Source organism: Labrus mixtus, chromosome 2 (assembly GCF_963584025.1).
Source record: "Labrus mixtus chromosome 2, fLabMix1.1, whole genome shotgun sequence".
In the NCBI taxonomy this organism is placed as follows: Eukaryota; Metazoa; Chordata; class Actinopteri; order Labriformes; family Labridae; genus Labrus; species Labrus mixtus.
This window is the reverse complement of record NC_083613.1, coordinates 3162100-3186358: the sequence shown is the minus strand read 5'-3', so window position 1 is coordinate 3186358 and position 24259 is coordinate 3162100. Positions and strand designations below refer to the sequence as shown.

The following is a 24259-nucleotide window of genomic DNA, read 5'->3' as shown; positions in this document are numbered from 1 at the left end:
GTAAGGGGAAGACTCGAAATCACTTTGGCGATCTTGGGCTTGTTACTAAGACTTTATATGGGGCTAGCAATCTAGCAAGCCACCCAATACTAACTTATACTCATGAGAGGCAAAAGGTCAAGGTCAGAGTCCTGCGAGATTGAAGATGCTGAGCACAGCAAAACCTCAATAATCAGGATCATAACTTTAGAATTGGGCCTTGGACTGGATTCTTGTTACATTCTTTGCAGACCAATACCAATTCAAGGAGGATGGATGATGAAGCTCGGTGTTATCCAGCTTGCCAGTCACAATTAAGACAGTGGAAGGTGTGTGTATTCTGATAAGCTTCTTCCAGGGTATCCTGTGTTTTCTTGGTCTGTAATTACCTCTACTGGAGGCTGACCAGGGCTTGTGTGGACTGGATAATGGAAGATCTAGAGGGATGATGGCTTTAGCTAGTGGAAGAGGTGACAGACACACATGCACACACACAAAAACATTATCTGGGATTCACAAAGAAACACTGTTCCTCAATGTGACAAGCGGTGAAACCTGGATTTAAAACAGGAGCTCACTCCTCAGCTAAACTCCTTTTACTGAGTCCTGCTGCCAAATTCTCCAGTCTGTGTATATGTATCCACGTATAGCCTATCCTCACTTCTCTGCTTCTGTAATACTTGCAGCACTGTGCAGCCGTCCAGCTACTGGGTCTGATCACTTCTGATAGCACAACTCCGTCTCCTCCACCTTCCCAATCCCTTCAAACAAACTAGTTTTAATGAAAATACATTCCTGAGTTTGGCGGATTTAATGGATTATCCTCCCACTCTCATCTTTCCTTCTCTCTCCAAGAATTTTTCTTTTTGGGGGGGTGGGGGGTGGCTGCTGACGCCCCAGCTGGAGCATTGGTGGCAGCAGTCCATTTTCAGGAGTGCTGACGCCAGGGCACAGAGTCTTTTGTGTGCATTCAAGGAATGAGGGATGCATTGCCCACTGGCTTACAGAGAGGCAGGTAGAGGGGCAGGAGGCTGTGATTGGAGAGGTACATACAAAGAATGGAGGGAGAATGGCTGGACTTAAATTACATAGATGTGGTGGAGAGAAATAAATTAAGCATATAAAAAAGGGGAGAAAAGAAGTAGAAGAATTAAAGAACACTCTAAGTAACACAGGGCTGATATTTGCTGATATATTTGTGTGAACGCAAACAGCCAAATTGTAAGCTCGGACTTCACCCGAAGTTCCTCCTGTCAGACCCCTAGTACAGTATTTTTTTTTCCAAGTCCTAGTGAGCTGATGTTAGAACGCAGCATGATATTCTCCGGAGAATTCCTTGAGCTGATAGGAGAGGGAGCGATGTTTCTATCCTGTAACTGCTGCTCGGTGTATAGAGTGGATACACACAACCACTACGATCTCTGTGCACGTAATTAAGCGGCTGCATTACATCTTCGTCAGTATTTTCTTCTCCACTCTTTTGTTGACATTGTGATTCCGCCGAACTACACAAAGCCTTGATATAAAGTTAAAGGGATACTTCAACCATTTGCATTAATCTTTGTATCATTAGAAACCTGGTAGTATTTTTGAATGGTCGTGCATCCCGCCCTCATTTTCCCCTGAGACTGGAAATCTTTGTATTTCTAAGTCTGAAAGGGAGCTTCCAGTGAAACTACATCGCTAGTTCCTCATATTTTCGACCACTGAAGCTACAGACCAATCACAGATCAGTGGGTGGGAACTCACTCCCAGAAACGAAACTTAACGTCCGCCATATTGCTTGGAAGCTATGCTAACAGGCTCTATGGAGAAAGCTGATAATGGTGAAAAAATATAAATATAGCGGTGAGACGGCTGCTGCTGACAGGCCGGTCTTGTGTCTTCGCTGCTGCGGCCGTGCTGGCCAAGAAACTAAACCGGCCTGTCGGCAGCAACTGTCTCGCGGTGATATTACCATATTGCTGGCCGACGCCAGCCGCTGCCAGCTCAACACCCGAGACATAAGGCCTGCCTGTCAGCGGTGGTGAGGATGAGGAGCCGGGGCCGGCTCGAGCTGGGGCGGACTGGTAGTGTCGGTGCTCTCACTGTTTGTCTATGGACACAGACGTAGAGTCTGTTTTCTGACAGGAATTTCCAAGATGCCAATTCCTTCTGTGTTGAAGTAAATTATGTCTGTATACCTGACCTTAGTGGGAGTGGCCTGCGGTGCTGTGCATTCTGGGATTTGGTGTCTTTCATCCACATGAGCCAAAAAGATACTTTCTGCCTTTTCTTGGCCAAGAAGGCACCAACTTCAAAATGTGTTTCACATTTCTACTACACATATGACCCAATGTCAGTACAGATTCATGTTTCAACGGGTGAAGTATCCCTTTAAATATTCTCATTATAGCATTGTATAGCGGACTCTGTTGCTTCATCTGCTACTTCCGCACCGTTTTTTTTACTGCACATTTTACCTTAGGAGACCCCCCCCCCCCCACCCTCCTATCTGACAGGGATAGTCTCATGCTGTGAGGTGCATATGACAATCTCAGGAGCAGTCCTCCTGAAATGATCTAGATATTTTCAGGAGTGCATATGTGAAAACAGCTATACTGTATTGCACCGTCAAGTAAGTACCACTGCTGCCAATAACAGGATAACAGCGAACTACTGCATCATATTTCTAGCTAATTGAGCAGAGCATCAAATCAGTTTGTGTGTTTAGCCTAATGCATACGAAGAGCCTTGATATGTGCAAGCTTGTAAGGTGGGATGGCATTTTTAATTATGAACTATGATTTATTCAATAAAATGCAAGAAAAACTACTATACTATTCTATTACACCTTATTTTTTGTTTCAGAATGCTGTTTACAAATAAGGACATTATATATATGGACATCACAAAGAATACATAACAACTATAATTCAAAAGGGTATAATGGGGTGACACATGGTGACAAAATGGTGGGGGCCGGATCAACCCGCAGACATTCCCAGACCACAATAATCCACAGCAGATGATGCCTGACACACACATGTGCTCCATAAAGACAGTGGCTTTGATGGCAACCATCATGGTCACACACCCATGAGCATTATTTCCTGCACAATGATTTACCATACATACTGTATATCTTTAATGTATTAACAATTACTAATAACAACGACTCTTAGTTGACTCGGAGTTAAGGTTAACTCTTCAGAAATAATATTTCTTAATGTTCCTAGTGGGCAGTTTGTAGTAACTGAGTGAACAAAATGATACATCATAAGCCAACTGACTGCAAAAGTCCTGCTTGGAAAATGTGAGTAGTGAAAGCAACAACAGAAAAAGCATCACATCTGGCCAAACCACAGCTCCCTGGTCTTCTACACTCATCCCCTTATCCTCTGCAAAGCCCTGAGTATGCACATATCCATCCATCCATCCATCCATCCATCCATCCATCCATCCATCCATCCATCCATCCATCCACATATCTATCCATCCATCCATCCATCCATCCATCCACATATCTAACCATCCATCCATCCATCATCCATCCATCCATCCACATATCCATCCATCCATCCTTCCATCCACATATCCACCCATCCATCCATCCATCCACATATCTAACCATCCATCCATCCATCATCCATCCATCCATCCATCCATCCACATATCCACCCATCCATCCATCCATCCATCCACATATCCATCCATCCATCCATCCATCCACATATCCATCCATCCATCCATCCATCCACATATCCATCCATCCATCCATCCACATATCCACCCATCCATCCATCCATCCATCCATCCATCCATCCATCCATGCAAACATTGGCACATGCCAAATCTACAAAACATCACTCACAGCGATTGACATGTAAGAGTGTTGTCCTCCTACACAGCTGAGAATAGCAGTGGAATCCTTTTCCAAGGATCACAGAGGTAAATGTAACAGGCCAGAGGACTGTAAACTTCCACTGGTATAAGGGAGGAACATTTAAAGCTGTCATTGATAAGACAGGCTGTGCTAATTGAAAGCAAATGGTTCACCAAAATGTGGCACATGTGGTAAATCAGTATGAAATGAAAACATGGACATATGTTCATGGACAAGTTTGCAGAACAAAATAAAAACAGAAAATCAAGCATGAATAAAAACTTACTTGTGCGGCTAATGGGGTTTTGATGTTCAGACAAATGGGAAAGGAGAGATACTGAACATCACTTTGTGTTTCTCACTGTTTACTGTTGTCCATTGTGTCAACTCTCAGAGTGAAGCGTCTTCAACTCCTCCAGCTGTCCCTTGTCATCTTGCAGCATCCTTGAGTCTTTACTTCAGGCAGCTCTGGTCCCGGTGTGAGCCCCTGGCACTGCCAGCTTAGCCACCTTGTTGACAGCTTTCCCCAATGGCTGGTATCCTATGCCTTCCTTTGTACCCTGGAAAAGACAGCAAGAACACATCACCCCTGAAGATAAGCATGGGAACATTTCATCATGGGGAGCACAGGTGACAACGCTGGTCATAGAGAGGTGGATATTCTATTATTCACTGCGCAGCATCAGATCTCCCAGGCGACGGCTACAGAGGCCAGTGTCAAAGGTGACATGAAAAAGACAAGGGCTCTATGACAGCCGCCGACTGCACAACTGTCGAGGTAATTCCCAGGTGCCCCGGCATGGGTCCCTACTCAGCAGGGACCACTGGGATCAGGAAAGGCCACCTGGCAACACAGGTCAAAGCTTTGATCCAATCAGAGGAAATCCAGCAGGGAAGGGCTTTGTATGTGAGTGAGGGGTAGAGGGAAACGGTTGGCTGTCATTTTGGATTTCAGAGGTAAAACTTAAAACCAAATGGGAGGCAGGCGGCAGCAGCCCCATTATTATTTAATTCACAGCTGGCTTTAGATGCTTAAACACAGGATGAAAACAAAAAAGGACCCATGATAACGGTTATTATTAAACTGCATATTTTATGAGGCCACTCCCGATTAGAAAGTCAATTGCCGGTTATATATTCATGCAGACAGTGAAAAAGCACTGAGAGAGTGACCCTCAAGCTTGACCTCACACGCTTTGAACTTTTCTCCTCAACCCCCCCTCATGTCTCTCTCTCTCTCTCTCTATGTCTCTCTGCCTGCACTCGGGAATGAATGCTTTGATTCGGCGCGTCCAGCTGCATAAGTAAACCACATTACACTTTAGGAATGTAAATAGCAGAAAGTTTCTTTTGTGTAAAATTCATTGGATGCTCCCAACTGGACCACATAATTATTTAGAAAGCACATTTAAATACCTCTTACGATTATGGAGGAATGCACGCAATTTCCCTTTCAATGTCCCAACTGGTCATTTGGTCTGTAGATAGGAGGTCACAGAGACAGAGTGGGAAAGTATAGAAATACTAAACGCTGTGGCAATGAACTGTTGACTTCCAACTGCTATTTGGACCCGAGCAAGAGCTAGAGTCAGTGTCTATTACTGGAGTATCATATACATCTACAAGAGCACCCGGCGAGTTCTCCACGCTGACACAACTGAAGATACGCCATGATATCACTGCAATTGAATAAGCATTCATCAGGGATTTCAAGGTAATATATGTCAGGACTGTCAGCAGAATGCAGCATCATCCTGCTCAATGGCTTTAACGGACATGTTAATCTTGGAAATATTCCTGGGTTTGCATTGTCAAATATGATCCCAGACATGATAACTCTCACCGCTTCACATCCTGAGCGGTGTGTATATTTTTGCAGAGATCAAGTGTAAGCTTTACTCTGAACACCACCAAGTGCCATATGTAAAAACACGGCTGAGCTCTGACAACTTCACATACAGACAGGGCTGACTTCCTGACTGTCTGGTAGATTGTCTGTCTCGGGGGGAGGGGGGGCATGTCTCTGGAATGACAGGAGTTCTCCATCTCTCTGCAAGTGTTTGTTGTGCATGTCTACCTTGAGTAAAAAAAATGATTCTGCTTTGCCAAAGACAATCACCTTCAAAACCTCCAATTGGATCTCCTCTCTTGTCCTCCTCATGTCCTCTACCATGTATTCTGTTATCATAAACACAGACAATAGTAAACAATCTGAATCATCCCCCCATGATCAAATGCAACAACACTGACAACCAAACACATCCACAGCCAACACACAACATCCCCAAAGGTAGACTGTTAGAATATGATTGAATATGTGGATAGCTGTGATCTCTTTTCTGTCAAACATCAGCTTCTCCTCCCAAGACAAGAGATTTGTGACAAGACACAAGAACGCACTCAAACAATAAAAGAACAATACATTATTGCAGAGGTGATTGAGGAAGAGTAATTAATGAGGAGCATGCAGCAGGACAAAAATGCTCTCTAAAGACCAGCCTGCTGTCCCCTGAGGGACAGAAAGGGGCTTCAATTAACTGACAGGCGGACGTATTAGAATTTCTATCATGGGCCTTGGTGGGCTAGTGAGATGCAGGACTACAATGCTTTGAAAACCAGTGTGGTTTCCCCATCAAACACGTCCTCTAGGTCCTTTGATCTGCTGGGTGGTATGTGTCCTTGGAGATACGTGTCTACTTCCTCAAAGCTCTTTGTTGCCAGCACCTCATTTTCCTGCACTGAGGTTCAGTGTTACAGCAGCAGCAGGCTCAGCTGCATTCATTCTCAATGAGGAACAGCTCATCCACAGCATGTGACATCAGGTGATTTAAACACAACAGTGATGTGTGTGTGTGTGTGTGTGTGTGTGTGTGTGTGTGTGTGTGTGTGTGTGTGTGTGTGTGTGTGTGTGTGTGTGTGTGCGCGCACTGCAAGAGCACGAAGCTCATGAATACAGGTGATATGTCCATCACAGGACTGACACATACTGTCACTGCTTTTTCTTTTGCATACTTACAAATACAAAATATAATTTGCATAAGCCACAATCAAATAAGAAATTCAAATATACAGTATAGATAGTCCTTTATCTTTGCTCATATTACTAACCTTCCCTGGTTCAAGATTGATTAATTTCTGCCCACATCTATGATTTTATGCACAAATCATAGAGCCCTGGTGTAAGGCAAACCAACTGTTTATCAGCCATTTTGCAGAAACAACAGTTCAGGACAAACCAGAGCTTTCTATGAAGGATTAAGAGTGGTGATGTTCAACACCAAACACATTCCCCAGTTGTCAAACAGATTTGTTTTCCCAGGCCTCAAAGAGTAATATAGCGTCATGAGGTAAAGTCATACAGTCATTGGACAAGGTCACTTTTAGCCCTAACTGCATGAGACACAGCAGACTGTCAACTTAACCCAATGTTAACCTACCCTGAGCAATATGAGATACTCTTATAGTGCTGTCATCCAATGTCAACAAATACACATGGTTTGTTCCAGCTTCTCATGATGCATATTGTAGCATTTGCTTTATCACATATCAAACTGCTTGATTAACGACATGGATAAGCATCATGCTGGGTGGGTTGAAATATAACTCAAACACTGACATTTTGATTTCACATGATGCTTGAACCCCAGTCTCCTGAATGGGTTACACAAGGTTACCTGGTGTGCCTATATCTGACAAGAAAAGGGCTATCAACTAACTCCAAAGTAAAGCAATCAGTGGCAATACAAGTTGCTCCAACAAGTTCTCATCCTTAGACACAAGAGGTGTCCAAGGATCTCTCAGTGTTGACTCTTGTTTCACAACAGACTCAAACTCTGTGCCTTTGGTGTAAAGTGCTATTGTCCCTGTTCAATAAGTTTAAATATGAGAAGATTGAAAGACTGGTGGGTGTCACACAGCTGCAAAAGGATAAAGCTTGTGACAAGATGGGGGTCATAAAAGATCATTACAATTCAATGATCTGAGCGGGTGAAAGGGAAAAACGATGTCATGCCTATCTACATTCATAAAATAAAAACAAAATAAAGATTTATTCTGAAAGAGTACTACAGAGCAGATCATTTTGAAGGTGCAAATATCACCCTTGAGATGAAGTGGCACTTTATTTTTTGGATCTTTATACTGTCAGAGTTATGTTATCACCCTGTTATTGTGCACACACAAAACAATAACAGTAATTAATATGAGAGAGGATGTATCATTAACCTCAAAATGAACTTGTGAGTGTTCACATTTTAGTGTAATCTGCAGCTGTTTGGCGTTTGTAGGCTCAGCAGGCTCTTCATTATACACTTTGTATCAAGTGATGAGTCCATGCTTAGGTATTTGATGAAAAAACAATGTTACACCATCTACTGTAAAGAATGAGGAGTGAATATGGCGCAAAAGGCAAGCAGCCTTCTCTCCTCTGCCAGGACCCCCCCCCCCCCAATCACACACACATGGGGACTGACGTCAGCAGGCGTTCTCACCAGCCGACTCTGCCTTGAACTGCTGGGTCAGTTTCCTGTTCGGCTCTGACACAAAATGCATGAATGCTCCGTCTTGCAGCGCTGCCTCCCTGTGAAGTGGTGTTCAGGTTACATTCCTCTCAGCTAAAGCCCTCGGCCCTCCCCAGCCACAGCAGATCTGTAAACTGTTTACACTTCACTTCCCACACCTGGAAGAGAGCCAAGGCAAACCTGGAACAAGGCCCACAAGGAGGAACCAACAGATAGGCCCTCAGATTTCAGCAGGAGGGGAGGAACGATTGTGTCTCAGACTGGAGTGGAGTATTGACTCACCACCACTAACTCTACCCCACTGCTTTTCACCCTCTTATGGAGAAAGTACAAAAGAAAACATTGGCTCAAAGTATATACGGCCCACAGCATACTTTCATTACGTACCTATCTCTGCAAATTAAGTCTCCTTATAAAATATTGTTCTGTTTACGGTGACTTATCAGGCTTTGATGTGGCTTTTGAAAAATGTATAAGCTTACTTTAAAACAGAAAATGTTAGGTTATATTCATGATGATGACATTATTGTCTATCCTTTTTCTGAGTGTGATCACATCGCTCTCAAAGCAGGAATTCTTCTGCTGATGCACAGGTGCTCCTGTGTACGTCACAGCTCCATTCCCTGAGGGAATATCAGAGCTATAACTTGTGCTTAAGCCACACACCACTTCTGCCATGTCAGTTTTCATGTACAGTACAGTGCACCTCATATAAATGCAAAGTCCAATCCCTGACATATTGTGCAAGCGTGATGTAAGTCTAAGACAGAAAGAAATCCTTGCTCCCCATGGTGCTCACAGTGAAGCTGTTAAAACGAAGAAAACAAGCAACAGAGAGAATGAAGGAGGACCAGCTGTATGTGCTTTACTATTAAAAAAACAAACTATGTGTAAAAAAAAAAGGCAGATGAATGAGAAACAGATACACACTGCAGGCAAACACTAAAACAAACCGAAAGATTATGCAAAAGTGTGCCATGTGAATAACAATTATTATGTCCGATGATTATAATTATAACTGAAAATATGCAAGAAGAGATATATTTACCAGAGCAGAGAGTGGAATTAGAGAGAGACCTACATTTTCTGTTGTGCACAATTAAGCTTCTTTAAAGTTATGTATGAAACATACTGGAGCCCGAAGCAAGCAGTGCTGGAAGAGGACTACATCCAGCTACAGTGGAATGTCTCAAAGCCATGCGTCTTAATACAACCCAAAATGGAAAAAATGTCAGCCAGATTTACAGTATGACCCTGGCACACACAATGAATTGCCCCTGTGTCCAATTTGCTGTCTTCTTGAAAAGTGACAGTAGCAAAGAAAGCCATTTCTATGGCTGGAATTAGGAGAGGATAAGAGACAGAGAGAGAGATAGAAACACACTGTAACAGGGATGGGGAGTGAACCCCTAGCCCCAAACTAGCATGTCCTGCAGTGACATGTATATTGAATACCAATCAGAGGCATGGGGCTCGCCAGCCCCGGCCCAGCTCTCATTTCCAATGCACACACTGTAGCTCAATCAGTAAAGGCCCTGGCAGATGAAAAGGGATCACTTGCCTAGCTCTCTGAATATTAGCTAATGCCACATTTGCAAGTCTTCAAGAGCAAAATGAGGGGGGGAGGAGGCAAAGAGAGAGATGAGGAAGATACAGAGGGATGCAGAAACAGAAGGGTGTGAGAAGAGGAAGATTTAGATACAATGATTGTTAGAGAAGGGGAGAATACATGAAAAACTGAGATCTGTTTAGGGCAGTTGAAAAAAAAAAAGATTTTTTTTTCTTGAAAATGTGAATTGCTTTGTAGTGCACAAGCGATGGAAGTCATGCCTGGATGGGGATTATGCTCTTTTCATCATAAAGCCCCATCTGGTATACTAGCAGGACCACGTCTGTCCAGGCCTCACGCCCTTTAAAGTGTCGACTTGGGTTACACATCAATCCAGTCCAATTGCAGCTGTGTCGGGGAAATAAGGAAGACCAAATTCTACACATGTATGGTGAAGCACACGCTGATGTGCACTCACAGACGCATAGACAAATGCTGATTAATTAAAAAGCACACAAATAGACATTTGAATGAACATTGAGGCAGACTTCAGTAAAGATTGAAAGATAGATCTCACACACACACTCACTCAAATACAACCCCTTGCCCCAGCAGCAGAGTCCCACAGAAACAATGGTAAAACACAACAAGGACAGCTCTGTTTTTGAAGCATGCCTATTTCTAACATGAAAGAAGCAGCCATAATTAAAACCAATGGGCAGCAATGCGAGATGAATGAATAGCAGAGCGTTCACCAGACCACTCCTCATCTTTTAACTTAACCACTGGTCCAGTGTCTGGCAGATGTTCCAGCTCTATTTGATGTGTGGATGTGCATGCCCACATGTGAATGTGTGTGTATGTGTGAACATTTTATCAGTCCGTGTGTAAGAACTGACTGGCAGGACATTTTCATTTGTCATTTATTTTTTTCTTCAACTTTCTTCTTTGGAGATACGTCGTGGCTGCTTAAATGCATAAAGTTATCATGGGCTCAGATAGTGATGAGAACCAGATTTGCCTTAGTGGTTTCAATGTGCAACACATATAGTCACATGGTACAGAAATTGTCTAATAAGATATTCTCTAATAAAATTATAGCAGCATTTAGTGCAATGATATCACGCTTTCTATAGGGTTGTAATATTAACTATCAAGGGATCCAATCCAAAACACATACATATATAGTTCTGCCTTTTAACATTGAACACTTGCCAGCACAACTTGCAACACCACATGTAGTAACAAATGTCTTAAGGCAGCTGCTGCATAAAACCTTACATGGGTTTTAGGAGATTCATTAAATATTCAAACACTTACTGTAGAATATCAAAAGAGCGATTATATTATTCTGCAATGATTAATATAATGTGGAGTACTGAAAACTAAAGTCAAATTTGAAATGGGTTTCACTGCTTTTTTTACATACTGGTGCTATAAAGGAGATGAGGTTTGACTGATAGGTCCCATTTCTCCTGCAGATGTACCATTACTCCTTTTAGAAGACATTTGCCTTTCAGCCACAGATGATATTAGAAGTCACACATTAACTTGAAGGACGTGAGTCACTTTCTAGCTATGCAAGACCTTTAATTCTTCTGTCTAAATTGGCTGGGGAGGATGGTTTTTCATCTTTAGACCGTGTCATCCTCACACTGGGGAAAAAAGGCTGGCCATCATTATCTCATGATCTGCCTATTCCTACGTGTTCCTACACCAATAGGATGTGAACAAAGAGTATAATATTATAACTGGATAAGGATAAATGGAACTCAATTTCACTGGAATTAGAAAAAGCTTTTGATTCTTTTGGAATAAGAAACCATGATAGCGAATTCAAATTGATTTGTTTGGCATTAAAGGTAGTTTGGGCTCTCCTTTGACCATCCTGGAAGGGATAAATTACTTCTCTTTGATGTCCTTCAAACTTATAAACAATAGGAAAGACTAACTAAGAGAGATTGGATGGGGGAGGTAGGGCAGGGGGGCAACACCATGGCTCTGTTCAAAACTGTGCTGTTAACAAATTGGTGGGTCTCAGCTGTTTTTCCACCAAGATTTCCGCCTCCAGGTGCATTTGTCTGCTTGTTTGTCTGTCTCCTGCTTCATTGTGGTGCTTCTTTCAATGCCGGACTTTCATTTGTATCCGGACAGCCCAAATGACAATGCTGCCGGCAAGAGAGAGGTAGTTGACGAGAGAGGAGTGAATAAAAGGAGCCCAAATCACCTCTCCCCCCGCCTCCTTTCCTTTCCCCTCCTCCCCTGTCAGCCGGTGTGGACAGCCCCGGGGAGATCAAACCTGTTTGTAATCCCGCTCTTCCTCTTCATGTCTGTGTGTTTACAACCTGACCACATTGCTGCTGTATGCGCTCTCACAGCTCTGTCTGTGGTCCATGTCTCTGTCTATTAAATCAAATGTAGCAAGGTGGAAAAGGAATGGGATGCATTCATTGTCCTTGGCTGACAACTTTTCAAAAAGACAGTTGCACAGTGCTAGCTTCTCTGCACTACGCTGACAAATGATGGGCAATTAATCTGCATCAACTGCTCCCCCCATCTTCAGATGGTCATATTACATTTCCAGTCTGAGTGAACAGTGAAGTGTCAGCTGTATGACTTGTCATCACATGGTTTCTTGTAGTTTTGGTTCTGACTTGGTTGGGATGCAGGCTAACAGTTAGAATGACATTTTCCTGCACAGCAATCCGGGGGTCTTGTTTCTTTCCGTCCAGGCTCCAGTCTCCTTTCAAATGGAGTAATTTGCGGAAGGGGACCCCAGCCATAGATCACAGGATCTGGATCTGTGGGGTTGGTGGGCAGGGGGAACGGCCTTTGGGTTGTAACCCTGGAACTTCTTCAATGGAAACCGCATGGCTTTTAATGGGCAACCTCTGGGTGGTCCAATCAACCACAATATGACATTTAGTGACACATGTGTTTCTGGTGATTGATTTCAGTCCATGAAACATCATCTTATTATGCATTTTCTTTCTATGTTTCTGGATCTGGAAGACAGCGGCTGTTGTTTACATGAAGCAATCCCTGAATTCCAAGCAGGTTGAGTTGTTTTTTTCTAAAGGGCCTTTGTGGCTTCTTTGACATCTTCATTAACAAGGGTTAACAACACTTTGGACCTTTGGAACAAGACAAAATTAAAATTGTAATGATCCTGACTGTAAACAAGCCTTGACAAGTTAACTAAATGGAAAACACACTGTCATGATCAAACTACACCATTTACACTGAACACAATGCTGTTAACATTCCCTGGATTCTGAAGGTCATAAAATAAACAGAATGGGGCAAAGCTCACAATTTCTGACCCTAGCACCGACATTATACTAATCTGCATTACAAGGACAACAACCACCCACTTAGAGGTTTTCCTGCTACAAACTGACATCATTGTCAACAGGCTCTCCACAACCTTTGTGGTGCATATTTCATAGCATTGGGGAAAACCCATGCCCTCCAAACTTGAATTTAACATGAATAAGCACATTTCCACTGGGCTGGCTAGTGTTACATTTAACCTACCGACTCTTCATGATATTCATGCCCATTAAAATGCCTTAATCCATGAAGTGGGGGTCATGATGATAGATGTAAGGCCTGGTTTACCATTTGTAGTACAAAACAAAGCACATAAAACACGTACAGATCATTGTAACAATAAAAAGGGCACTCAAAATCTGGTAAACAAAATATACAACTTTAAAGCTTATTTTAACGCTCAAAGGAATTCTCAATAACATGAGTTGGTCTCACAATTTCTATCTTGGTTTAAGTAAGCTTGGATTGCAGTTGACACTGTAGTGAGTTGGGTAGCATAAAGGTTTGCACGTTGTCCCCCTGCTTTTTCAACTTTATCTATAGTCATTTTCCCAGTGTGAAGTTGAACTCCCCAGATTCTACTCAAGCTAAACGGTTTCTAATACCAAAGTTTCTTACCAGGCCTATTTTCATGGAAGAGAATCTTCAACTTTTGTAGTTAGAAAAAAACTGCTGAACTGGTTGAAATTGTAACATCCTGGATATGTATTATTACTTTAAGCCTATATCAGTATGACTAGAGTCAATGCTCAATGTCCAAAACACTAACTTCTGAGCTTTACCTTCAGTATGGTATCACAAGTGTTTTTAGTGTGTGTGTTTTTTTATTCACAACTTTATGCTAAAAACAGAACTATAGGCATGTTTCAATTGATAAAAGTTCCAAACACAACAGGAAAAACCAATGAACTCTGGTCCTGATGACTGAAACTGAATTAAATGAACTGGTATGATACAATAACATAGAAAATATTTTTAATAGCCCAATATTTTTTTTATTATTTAAAACAATTATCTCTAAACCCCAAAGGGAGCTGTCAATTGTAAAAAGTCTGCCTATAGAGAACATTTTAAAAAGAAAACGTGCTGCTATCCAGCCAGTAGCTAATGAAAGTGGTTTTGCCATGCTGACAACCTTCATTTGATTCTCAAGTTTGAAGAGTCAAACACAAACACTATATGGGGTCAGTCCGTGGAATGGCGTCCCACAGAGATCCCATGGTAAAGGGGCTGGAACTGAGCAAAGGAGGGGTAAGGATATGGTGAAAGAGGTTTATCTTAAAGCTTAAATAAACTGATAAAAAGAATAAATGAAAATTATTATCATCTTCTGAATGGGCTAACATTTAAAAAAGATTAATTGCATGCAGCTACCATGCGTGTTTGGAATAATAAGCTTAAGAGGACGATGACCATAATGGCTACCTGCAGTGCTTGGAAAAAAAACAGAGCGCGCCCCCACCAAGCCCTCCATCTTTCATAGAGCCGCAAGAAGCCCCGGCTTCTCCTTTGGTCCGAGCAGCAAAAAGAAGAGAGAAATCCACCCCAGGGTCCTTAATAAAAGGCCTGGATCAAACTAACACCAGGAGAGTTTTTCGTTCACTTTGCTACCTGCAGTTTCTACGTATTAGCCTCTTCTACTCGTAGTCCATGTCCCGCAGTGAAATGAATAGAAAATTACATTTAAGTTAATGCTACATGACATTTCCCCTCTATTCACATAATCCCCTTGCTTTTTGTTGTAGTTCTTGTGGCTGTTGAGCATTTGTAAAAACCACCTGCAGGAGTGATTCGCAAATTTAGTAAAGTTCACCTGAAGCTGTCCGATAGCTATGACCAATGTCCTGAAAGACCATGTACGCCACATTAATGGTGGTGTTCAATAACTGCATGCAAACAGTGCAAAAAAATAATGCATAAATAATTTGTATTGATAAAAGCGAAGAATTGCGGCTCTAACAGCATCAGACATGATGGAGACCCCCTACCTGGCAGCCTCTGTATCCACGACCCCCGCTGTTTGTGTATTGTCGAACCATAGCAGCACATTGACAGCCTCCCACGGATTGCCAATTTCCCGTTGGTGGTCCAGAGTTTCGCCTGTCCTTTCTCAGCATTGTGCAACTGGAATAGGTGCGTCCTCCCCTGTTCACGCTGCGGTTGTAGCTCCACAATCTGATTGGATGCCGCTAAGCGAGACTTCATCAGGAGAACATCCCTGTCGTCATGACAACTTGCCAATATCCCAACAGGGGTGTGTTAGTGGGAGGGTGGGGTGGTGGGGCATGGTTGCATTCCTGCCTGCGACTGGAAAAACGACAACGAATCATTTTATTTCATCGTTACCTCATTGCTTGTTTCCCTCTTGTCAGTCCTAGCGCGCTAAGCTAATCTGTTCAGTGCAATCTACAATAATGCATGGGGTACTTTACCACAGTATGCGAGTCTACAACCAGCTGTCCCATCAGGGTTTCTCAGTCCAATGTCTCGCACCACAGGGTACCAAATCAGCTTATGCAACGTCCAAAATCAGTATTCCATTAAGAGCTTCGGGATGGCGATAGCAGTAAAAAAGAGGGATTTCTCACTCTGACAAAAAGTTTGCACTTTTATGGCCATACTGTGAATTGTCATGTTCTAACTATTCAAATTAAAGAAAGGTTTTTTCAAAGTGCACTACAGTTTGGTATGCTTTGTTTGAAACCGTGGTAACCAAGTTATGCCATAGGAGGAAATTTGGAGACAAGTCACTTGCTTTCATGAAAGCCTAATTCTGACTTCAAAGACTGTTGTACTCTTCCGTTGTTTTGCTAACTCAGCACATAGTTTAACTCAAAGAAAGACAACCAATCCCATAGTATGAGGATGGAACGGAACAAAATTCAAGAAAGAAAGAAGGAAAGAAGAGAGGACAGAAGAAGAAAGTTTGAGAGAAGTAAAAGCAAGGCATTATCTTGTTGTCAGCCATGCTATCAGCAGCTCAAACTGATGAATGTTTGGTGGGTGAGACTCCTGCTGTGCTGCTAGCCTGCTAGCCGGTGATTACCACAGCACAGGCGGCTGGTTCCCAGGGTTCTTTCCCAGTTACCTCCAGCTGAGTTGGAGACGTTGACCTTGGCCACTGCTGGAGTTCTCCTCCCCTGCTTGGAGTGAATGGCCGACTTGGACGAAGGGCCCTAGCCTCCGCACTCCTTTGATTGCTAATCCCCCAAACATTGTGCACCACCCGGCACCCTACCTGGCCCTCTAGCTGGAGGCGGCTTGGTTTCGACCATTGAAAGCAGGTGATGAATGGGGCATAGCTGCTGGAGACCAGGCTCCCTGGGAAGGAGAGGAGCTATGCAGGCCCATAAAGCTGCTTAAAACAGTCCAGTCTGGTTCTCATCTGTTTTGGTGGATTTCAGAAGAAAAGATGAATGAGGATTCCTTTTCTTTGTCCTTGCTGTTTAAAGTCTTGATAACAGAATTTTCCAAAAATAGTCATATCAAATGAGCCTTCAGTAATCACCAAATGTAAACAATGTCTCCCACAACCTTCAAAAGGGCAGAGGGTGTTGCAAGAGTCCCGTCAACAGATTCACGTGCATAGAAGCACAAGTTCGGAAACACAAAAGCTGACAAATGAAAAAAAAAAATCATAATACCTCTGCTTGTCAGAGGAGCCGGCAAAAATTGATCGAGTTTGGTTTGAGGGAGGACACGGACCTCTTAAAGAGATAGCATCCTTTTCTTTTCGGAACACTGCCCAGCATGGGTTAGAGCTTCATTGCAAAGTATGAGTTAGCATAGTTATATTGTTTCAGTCCTTGGCTTTTTATTCTGCATTTGAGGTCACTGACAGTGGTTTGACCAATTGGATGGCGACTTTTGCAGGATAGAATCTATGGACATTTTAAATGACATACAGAAAATAAAGTGATTTCCCATGAAAACTTTTCAAAAATATGTTAGGACAGACCAACAAAAGCTGTAGATGTTGTTGAAAATTCACCATGACAATAAGAAGACACCAATACAATAACACTTCTCAATGACGGTAACACTCGATTTCTGCCAATTCAGATCTTCGCCCCAGTGACATGGAATCCCATATCGTTCTAAATTACATTTTGGCTGCAAAAAAAAAAAAAGAGTAAAAAAAGAGAATAGAAGAGCGATGCTATAGTGCGAAAAAATGAAAACACAAACCTTCTCATTGTAACGTCAGCAGCTTGCTCAAGAGAGACTGCTGGATGCCAGACTCTTAAGGGGACCGGAGCTGAATTCAATGCCTCTTGTCAGGGAAGCTTGATGTGATTATCGCCCCCTGCTAGGGCAGGGATAGTGAAGTTGTCTGGTGCTGGCAAGGACGCTCAAACAGCTCTGCGGGATGCCCCCTCGCTGTCCCCACTCCAGGAACACCGCTCTTCACGCAACAGGGGGTGGGAAGCATCCACCATTTCCACCGAAGGATCTGTGTGTACATGTGGCTGTGTGTGCATGTGCGCATGTGTGAATTTCACGTTGTGTTTATAATAATTCTTTGCAGTTCTTTAGTGTTGTTATGGCAGCTTTTGAGGAAAAATTGGGGTGTCAATACATGATGGGCCCCTTTTCAGTAAAAAAAAACAAAAAAAAAACTTGTGTTCAGGTTCAAGGTGCTGCTGACTGGCAACATGGGCGTATTATTCTTTAATGCATTATGCCTCAGTGTGTGAAGCAATTTTAAGGCAGTCCCGAGCGTGTGTACCTATTTGTGTTATCCTGTGAGTGAATAAAAATCATTGTTTGTTCTGCCTAAGGAATATTCCCCTCCCCCTTCTCTCCACTGAGGACTCAGTCGCTCCCGGCTCATATCGACGGACCCTCTGCTGACTATTGATCTATGATTTTGTACAATGTAATAATAACACTGTGTCTTTTTTAGTAGGGGGATTGTGAATTTTCTGTTTAATTTTCTAAATCTTATCTTTGATTTTCGTGCAACGGCGGTCAGATACACAACGACATACATCCCAGTAGCAACTTAGCACTGAAAACTACAGTCATAGATTTTTTTTAACTGCTGCGAGAATGAATTCACCACTATATGGGTTACAGCTATAAATAAATGATATGCATATTTGAATAAAAAATAAGTGCAAAATGTAAACAATGCATTAATAAAAGAAAGAAAGAGGCCTTAGGATAATTAAAAAAAATCCCTCCTGAAATATATAGGCAGGCAAGAAGATTCACGAGTACTAACTCTGGAACTAAAAAGAAAAATAGAGATTTTTTTATTATGACACAGTGACATACATACAAGATTTGATTGGTGCGTTTCAATGTTCTTTGAACACCCAGACATGAGAGCATGAGAGCACTTCCTTCTGGTTTATCAGGGCATTTCAGCAGATCTTCCCGCTTTGTAGCCCCCCTCGTTGCTTTCTGTACTGTCCCCCCTGGAGGCAAAGGGGGCAAAATAAGACTTCAAAGCAACTCCAAAATAGTCCTGACACAAACTCATTTCCTCATGTTACATGAAGGGGGCTGGCAGGCTCGCTAGACTACTCAGACTCTGGTATGTCTTAGCCTCCAACTCTGCGCTACCTCATAACAAGCGGTGGTGACGGGATGCCATTTTGACAGAGCGATTATGGACAGTCTGACATAGACTTAAAAGGAGCCAGATGGGGGGAGAATTTACAAGGCCCTATCTGTGGGTCATGCTGGGCTCAGATGAGATGAGGAAATGGGAGCTCATTTAGCGGGATGCTATTACCAGTGAAGGACCGCAAATGACTGCAGCTTGTAACTATATTAAGATGGAGCAGCGAATCCTGGGATAGCCCGTACATTCAGCTGGTATAACTTATTCTTGACATTTTCACAACCACAAATCAAGCACTTTATAGAGGAGTCATTTTTGTACTGCAAAACATAGGTTAAAGGGTCAGTTTATTAAAAACACCTGTACTAACCTTTATGGTTATCCAGCTGTGCAGGTAGTTATGATGTTATTGTCTCAGGTTTTGAGATAATTGCTTGTAAATGTTCTGCTGCTAAAATTTAATAATGCATTTTTTTCTGAGCAGCAAAACTTTAATTCAGTTTTGCAGGACTAACAGTTACATAAAAAGGAAGATGCGGCTGAAACAAAAAAAGGTCTCTCTCTTTCTCTACATTAATTATTATTCTTGTCAAAACACAGCTCCTGCATTAGGATGGTTAGGGTTAGGGTTAGGGTTAGGTTGTATTGTAGATCTGGTTCGACCATGTAGGGAGTCCTGGAAATAGCCTGCATTTAAAATCAATTATTTTCAATGAGATATCCATTTTTGTGTGTTTGTAGTCTTTAAACTCATCTGACACTGACTCAAGTGATATTAGTTGAAGGACATTCATACGATTACTTGTAGCTCCATTTGGAGTCTATTCAAAAGCAATTCCAAAACCCTGTGATCAGTGGCTGATGTGCAAAATTGGACGAGCTGTGTTATTTTCTTCATGACAACAAAAACAATGGAATGAAATCAAAATATAAGGCTTTATCCTTTTAGATGCAGGTAATGATGATTTTGACTTGAGATGATTTAGCTGTGTCGGTTGTGATGGTGGATTGTGAAAAGATCGAAACATTAAGAGGAAACATTAAACAATGAGGTTTCTACAAAAAGACACAGTGTAAACTAAAAGCGATGACTTATAGAAACAGGGTTACCTAAAACCTAACACAAAGTTTTGATTTGTGTAATTGATTACAAATACAAAACAACATAACTGCTGCTACCTTTTTTTATTGCTGCTGCTATTTTATTATAAATCTGTACTGGTATATTTTATTTAGACATGTCTATTGCTGCTACTGTGTACAGTATATTATTTGTATATAACTTGTGTTTTTTATTTTAGTCTTTGTATCTCTGTGCTGTTCTATCCTTTGGTGTTACCTGCTGCTGGAATCTGAATTTCCTGAGGGAACCTTACCAAGGGATTAATAAAGTTCCTATCTATCTATCTAAACTTTAAGCATTTTCTTCACACACAATATATATATATATATATATATATATATATATATATATATATATATATATATATATGTATATATTTACATGTATATTTATATATAGCCAATAACCAGGGCAAGTTGAGATGGAGCTATATTTGAGGAGATAAAGGAGTTTGTGTTAACCAAGTGTTTAAGTTAAAACCCTTAACAGCGTTGTGTTGTGATTGGATTGTCCTGAGCCTAAACCTTTTGGAGGGCTCTCACTTCGACCTCCGGGTGTTAGGTACGAGCATGGGAGTGAAACATGTACAGTTTCAACCGGAGGAGGCATATCAATGACATTTCTTCATCTGTACAGGTTCTGAGGCCCAACTGAAGGAGTTCCATGATTTTATTCATACTAACAGTCACCATTTGACATTTACAATAGAATATGACAAGAGACTCTAACAGAAGCATACAGAAACTCCATCATTCATGGACAATCATTTCAACCCACTCCACTCAGGAGAAGTCTGCTTATTTATCAGTTCAGTCACATCCGCCGTATAGTTCTGATACTGATTTTCAAACCGAGGCATCAGGCGTATAGGAAAACGTTTTCAACAAAGCATGATAATGTTTCAGATACTGATCCAGATCATCTGAGTCCAGAATCTACTGTATCGTCCACCCACCTCTCGGCAGATGTCTTCAAGCTATTATCCCAAAACACTGGCACATAATTGACTCTGATCCAGCACTCAAATGCTTCACTACACCACCCTGTATTGTTGACAAGAGACCACCCAACAAAGAAAACTGTTGCTTTGAGCCCACCTTTCATTACTGACTCCGCCCCTCTTTTTAACAGTCTGTTCTTTCTGGCAACTACAGAAGCGGCAACTGCATCCAGTGCAACTTTACACAAAACATTTTTAATCACCCACAAATAGGAAGAACTTTTGACATCAAAGTGCTATTTCTAGACTTGTGTGGCTGTGATATTGTTTAACTACTTCTTTATCCCTTATTTCATATGATAGAGGAGTAATGTACTGTAATATCCTTTCCTCCCTCATAATGAATGTTTCCACTCATTTTCCAGTCATGTATTTCAAGGTGTTCAGGCAATGCTCCAGGTAAAACCTGCAGGCCTTTACTTGCTGGATTTCTGTAAACGTTTGAAATGTACTATGGAGCACTAATTTATTGAAATGTTTTTACAATTACTAATTCATTTCTGTTGTATAATATTTCTTACTTCATATCACATGACCTTTCAGGTGATCCCAGGGGTTGTATATATGGAAGTATGTCTCCTCACTTGTTCATGTCGGATGAAGGGAAAGGGCCCTTAATGTGACATGTGGGGATGAATTTCATTAAATGCGATTTGGAGCAGCTTCTGGTGTGCGGACTCAGTCTTCCCTCAGCCTTAACTATAACAAAGCTGCAATTCACAGATGCTGTGGAGGAAAACAAACATTGACATCAAAATATACTTTGTCGTAGAACAAAAAGCATTAAGCATAATTTATTTCATAACCAAGATACACTTCTGTTTAGTCCAAAACTAAAGATGTTTCCATTTCTGTGTGTGTAGGTGTGTGTGCCTGTGTGTGTGTGTGTGTGTGTGTGTGTGTGTGTGTGTGTGTGTGTGTGTGTGTGTGTGTGTGTGTGTGTGTGTGTGTGTGTGTGTGTGTGTGTGTGAACACATGGCCCCAAAAGCTGCACAGTCTTACATGGCCATGAACTTGACTTGGCTGAAATTCAATCAAGAATTTGACACACTTATTACTAAGAAATTATAAACTGGCTTCAGATCTGAAGTGTAATTTGGAATGAGACTAACCTCTCTGGACCTCATCCATCAAAGGAACTTCTTCAATGAAAACTTTCTAAATGTTTTAATCTCTTCTTTTTTTCCTTTTTTTCAGAGAGTCTGTGTGGCAGCAGCAGCAGCAGGCTGATGATGCAGTGAGGGATAAAATATTCCGTCAGACGTGCTGTATTTGATGGTTGGGAAGGAATCTGCAGCTTGAAATAGATGCCAAAAGCATTAGTTGGCCAACAGGTATCCAGCTGTTGCTATGGACCCCCTCCTGCAGCAGCACTCCGATGGTGATTGGTTAATGCATTTCATCCAGTGAGGGGTGGGCTACTGCATTGTATACATGTCTACCCACACAGGCACTGAGATAAAGCTGCGGATAGGGTTTTAATAGAAAGTTCTTCCTTCAAAAGAAACCATTTACCCCCAAACAATGGACCTGCTTTCTGCATATATTACTACCAGTCATCTGCATGCTACATTTCAATCTCAGAGAGAAATGAGGTAAGATTATTAATCAAGATTAGGTGATGCCATTATAAGATAAGTCCAGGATGTAATATAGCTCATATAATGAAAGTGGGAATCAACCTGGGCAAATTCATAAGATAATAATTTCACAATCTGGTAAGAAAATTGATGGTGTCTCATTAGCATCAGCATCACCTACACCGGCTCCTGCCCAGAAAACACACTCATATCTATGCATACATGTGCTGGGTTAGATGGAAAATACATTTAAAGCGTCATGAGTCATAAAGCAATAGTTCAGGAAATAATGAGTGATGCATAAATGAATATAAAAAAAATGATGTATCTCACAAATTGCAAGCCAGGCAGAGCTTAGAATCTACATCACTCAGCACTAAATATAGATTCTATGAAAGCTATTGACTTTTTCATTGCTTCAGGATACATTGATTTTTCCCTTTGATTGTTTTTTTTTCCTCAGACACAGGAAGAGGAAAAGCAGCTTCAAACTGATGTACAGATAGCTCAGACATTTTCAACAAAGAAGGGATCCAAAAACAGATACCTGGCAGGACCAAGCATCCAAGGACACATTGTAAAAGGCTGCACAGTTAGACAAAAGGTGACATGGACCTGTTGAGCAAGTCTTACAAAGCTCCTGCATGGCTGCTGGGCGGAGGACACAAAAGGGTTCTGATCTTTTTGCATCGGCATCCGCTTCCTCCATCTATAAAGGCCATGAAAGAGAATGAGTAATTCATCTATCTGTGCTTGTGTGTGTGTGTGTGTGTGTGTGTGTGTGTGTGTGTGTGTGTGTGTGCATACGTGTGTGTTAGGCGTGACCTATTTCTGCTGCACTGACATGAGGTTGGCATTTCAGCCTCACAAGCCTAACTGCAAGCACACACTGTAGCATAAGGTATACTGGTCTCAAATACTTTTTGGGTATCAACCACATAAAGTAGATACTCCCTGTCACAGATTCAAATTAACCAAATCATCAGTAACGGCATCTAAAGTACCCATTTTTTCATTGCTAGTCCAACAGATAGTTGCCTCCCTGTCACGCCTTGCGGATAATGAGGCGTAATGGCATGATGAAGTCAGTTTGTAAATGAGGCACAATGGGGATGCTGCTTTAGCTCAGAACACACTTCACTGGTTGGACATCCGATGGTGACGCTATTTGTTGCATTTTGTCCCCAACCCATATCTCCTCACATTTTCTCTCCATCTTCAGCTGTTCTGTCCAGAGAACCAGTCCTCACGAGGAGCAAGTCTCCAGAGGTGTTACAGGGGCCAGACAGAGGAGCTGGTAGGGTGAACCATGCCATGTGTGCATGAATGAGTGTATGTGTTTGTGAAGCTCAAAACTAGTTGTGATTTCTCACAAGCCTGCCTGGTGGTCTGAAATTATCTTTAGCCCAAAGAAGATCCGACGTTTTAGAGATCTGAGGGCTTGTTTCCGTTTCCTGAACGTACATGAACATACCCTTACCCTTTACACCAAAAGTGTGTGTGTGTTTGTGTGTGTGTAATGGTGTGACAGTGTCTGCATGTCTGAGTGCTTGTGTTTGTGAAGCTCACACACTGGGACATAAGTATTACATTGCTGCAGATGCAACAAAGGCATAATGATGGGGAAACACTGGTCCATTACTGTGAAATGTAGAATGAAATGGAGCTACTTGGTTTGTTGTTTGTGTGGTTTGTGCAGTGGTGATCCTAGAGTCTGTTGGGGCCCTAGGCAAAATTA

General features: G+C 41.9%; 1 long non-coding RNA gene across 1 annotated transcript in view; it reads right to left on the bottom strand.

The window, feature by feature from the left end:
* Positions 1–16972, bottom strand: part of LOC132954420 (uncharacterized) — a 34189-nt gene extending 17217 nt beyond the window's left edge. Inside the window, exons 1-2 of the long non-coding RNA XR_009665760.1 lie at positions 15235–16972; positions 4207–4404 (exon numbers count right to left, since the gene is read on the bottom strand). This is a non-coding gene — a long non-coding RNA (uncharacterized LOC132954420). The remainder of the gene's footprint in view (positions 1–4206; positions 4405–15234) is intronic.
* Between the last annotated feature and the right edge of the window lie 7287 nt (positions 16973–24259).